This window comes from Pinus tabuliformis, chromosome 4_1 (genome assembly GCF_031772625.1).
Source record: "Pinus tabuliformis cultivar Carrire ecotype Pingquan chromosome 4_1, CPIR1, whole genome shotgun sequence".
Classification (NCBI taxonomy): domain Eukaryota; kingdom Viridiplantae; phylum Streptophyta; class Pinopsida; order Pinales; family Pinaceae; genus Pinus; species Pinus tabuliformis.
The window spans coordinates 212,136,164-212,140,143 of NC_142303.1; positions in this window are offsets into that span (position 1 = coordinate 212,136,164).

The following is a 3,980-nucleotide window of genomic DNA, read 5'->3' on the forward strand; positions in this document are numbered from 1 at the left end:
AGCAATGCGTGACTGTGAAAATACCTGACCTAATGAAACCACCCGACTATGGTATAGTCAAGATCACAATAGAATAAATGAATCATAAAGCACACCTAACTGTCTGACCACCAGACTGCAATACCAAGTGACTACGATTTTTTATAAATAATCATCCTGACCTCTCGACCATAGCATTGCCCGACTATCAAACTACCCAACCTCCAGACCTCAGCATTGTCTGACTATCAAACTACCGGACCTGTCGACCTCCCGACCTCAGCATTGTCCAACTATCAAACTACCCAACTATGGTATATTCGGGGTCACAATAGAATAAATGTCATAAAACAAAAAATGGTTGACTGTACAATTGGCCTAATATTGTATTATAAAATTATAAAAAACTCATTGTTTGAACAGTGAATTCGTACTTTTCATGCTTTGAGAATCACTTACTGAAAATCTAGTTTTCTTTATTTATTTCTTCTGTAATTTTTTTATATGAAACATATAATTTAAAAATTCACGAAATAATTTTCATTTTTATTATTAGGTTTACAAGAAGGCTTTATTTGTTTTGTGAATCACAAAATTTATAAAAACAAAAGTCTTAAACAATTTTTTTATTTTTTCAAGAATTAAGTCAGAGATCAAATCCAAAAATATTTTGTAAAAAAAATGTAACCTCCCGGCTACCTGACCATTCGACCACACGAATACCAACTCAAGGTGACTACAAATGCATACGACCCGACTTCCCTTGATTGTACTAAATACCTTCCGGAACCACTTTTCTTATGCTATTATGCGACTACGATTTTGTCCTGCCAACTATTCATTACCCACCGCATTGCTTGAACCCTGCAGATAATACATGTCCAATGTCTAATCATACAATAGGAGAATCGTGCTGCCCCAATCATAAGTTTTCCCACCCACAGTCCTAACCACAATAGGATACGCTGTATCCAATTATTTCTATAAATTCAACATTTTTTCCCTTTGCTCCACACTTTACATCCTTTCTCATTTTTCAAGAATGGTTGTGTCTCATGGCCATTTGGCTCTACACAACTCATAGTCTTTAGTTGATATTTTTTCATTGTCCTCAAAGACCAGGTGTGTTGTTGCCTTAACAACCTCGAGCTAACCCTCTCGCTTGTGGGTTTCTCTCATGGATTCATTCTACTTGTAGGTCTAAATGAGCACATTGCCACTCTATCGAAGTCATACTAAGATGTTCCATGACATTACCCCTTTTGAGCTTGGGTGATAGCTACATTTAGGAATAACTATCCCATTGCACTTCTCTACCTTCGGGTAGGGAATACCTTGCATGGTGGGATAGGCATTCCTGCAGTTCTTATCTGACAGAATCTTACCATCACCTTACATCAGGCTTCCAACTCACCTTCCACACACCAACTATTCTAGAATGCTCACGAACTCTCTCATCATCTCCTCGAGGCTGCTCATGGGTAATTGGGGAATTTAGCTATTGAGAGGGGCTTGTGATCCTCATTTCCAAGCTCCCTATGGAGTGAATGGAGGTTCATGCATAATAAAGGCTAAAGCCTATAAAAGCACCACAAAAAGACATAATTGGTTCGACTACATTTGTTTGACCTTTCTCATATTGTTTGCCTGTCACGACAATATTTTGTAAACATATATCTTAATGTACACATTGACCGTCTCTATCAAACAGAGCGTCTCTATTATATATTTGTGCATTAACACAAAGAGTCTCACAACCCAGTGCTTTTAACTAATCTTATTTTGCAACATGAATAGATCATTGAGGTCCTTAACTTCATTTATTGAATTATTTATGATATCGTTAAGAATTTAGGAAAAACTGTTATGAGACTTTTCTTCAATCTGAACTTCAAACACTTTGTAATTACTATTTCTTACTATATTAACTTATTTATTTTTTCATAGAAGCATAGGGCACATGTTCCCATGCATAATCATAACCACAATAGATATACAAATCATGAAAATATTGGTTCAGAGTTGCATCATAGATATATTCAAAACAACACATATTGCACTTGTTATTTATCCATATCTATTACAACAACAATGCATCATAACCCATTAATTATAAATTGTAATCATACAATATTAATCTTTTTTGCCTGCAGTACAAATGAATCTGGATCTCTATCCATATCCTCTCTTCTAAATGTCTCTATTTCTTTTGGAGCAAGTTTCTTGTCCCTCCATTACTACTACATCCTTGCTCTTGCAACCAATCCATAAATTATGTTCCCTTTTGCTACTTATAATATTTCAAACAAGCATGGGCTTGAATATTTTCCTAAGACCATTTAATTTCACGAACCATCCCCTTTACTTCGTGGACCACTAAGCCTTTAATGCCTATCGTCAAGTTCAAGTCTCTTCTTTGCACAATAATTGTATCATCCTACCAGGAATTCTCCATTCCTGGCTCTATAATCCATGTCCTCAGACTCAGTCACCTTTTTCTTTTGTTATTCCAAATATTACAACATATGTACATTATTTTTACAATGCAGCTCACACTATAATCTTTGGTGAGACTATGACATAGACAATACAACTCCTGAAAACTAATAACCAACAAATACCCTTTTCTACTGCCTATTCTTGTTCATTCATCTGATGCAAAGTGAAGAAAATGTCAAACTACTCTAATTGTTTACTTATTTGTTTTAAGAAATAAATTATATATCAAACTAATAACTGTAAATATAAGTACACAATTAAACCAAAATAACAACGAAACAAATTTCATTTTGCAAAAGATATGTTTTTCTTCCATTAAGAACAATCTATAAAATTACACTTAGAAATTAAGATTCAATACTTTGAAATTAGAAACTAAAATGGAATAGTTTGGAATTAGTTCCAAAATACTTGACCTTATATTATCTTTGTTTTTAGCAATTAGTTAGACTTAAACTTTCCTTGTATATATGAACTTGAGCAATAAATTTTACTTCTTCACACATAACATTTTAACTAAATGAACTGAAACTACATGCACATGAATCATGTATACAAATAAACAGTGACATGCCACCACGTGGCTCTTGTTTTATGAAATTGATTGCGACTCTTCCAACTTTATTTTATAAATGGCCTTTTGGTCACTAAGTTGGATACCATAATGACTCTTTACTCTTGATGGGGGCACCAGGTTGCAAGTGTAACTCTAATTAGGTGATTGTGGTTAAGATAAGGAAACAAACACACACATGTAGAGAAATGTAACAAAATCTTTTAGCTATCAATGTCTTGGTGGCACATTTGTCAATATTCTCATAGTTTTCCTTACTACTGATTCAAATCATTGGCATGTGGAATTCCAACATGAATCCAGAACACTTAGTCTCCAAATGGCTTTGTCACATTACATGGGGATTTAATAGTGTAACTTGAGTTTGGAATTTACCTACCCCTTTGGAAAGTCGCATCCTCCGTATGGAAGTTTATTAGTTTTTCATTGTTCTAGTGTTGAAGACTCCACTGCCTTAGGTTTTGATGAAACTCCTAGGATACATTTTCCACATGATTTTGTTAAAAATATTTAATAAAATAAATTAGATATGTTTAAAAATGGTGCGTTTTGGAATTGTTTTTAATTTGATTGTTGACTTATGATTCTCGGAAGGAATAGCTAGAGGTTCACGAATGTAATGAAAGAGTTATGCCAAGATATATAAACAGAAATAATCAAATAAATAAATTAAATTTATGTATAAAATATTTAGGAATGTAATTGAATAGTTATGGAGATGAAAATTTCAAAGTTTAAAGAGTTTGTTGTCATACATAGTTGGATGGTTTCTTGTTTCAATACTTTCGAGGAGTATACTAAGGAAATTATAGTGGCTAGAGAAAAAGTAAGCAATGGCATCAAGGAGAGGAGACCCTTTGGTAGAGCAAGCTCAACAACCTCAATAATGAACCCAAATTGCACCATAGAAAGTATGCAATGGCATTAA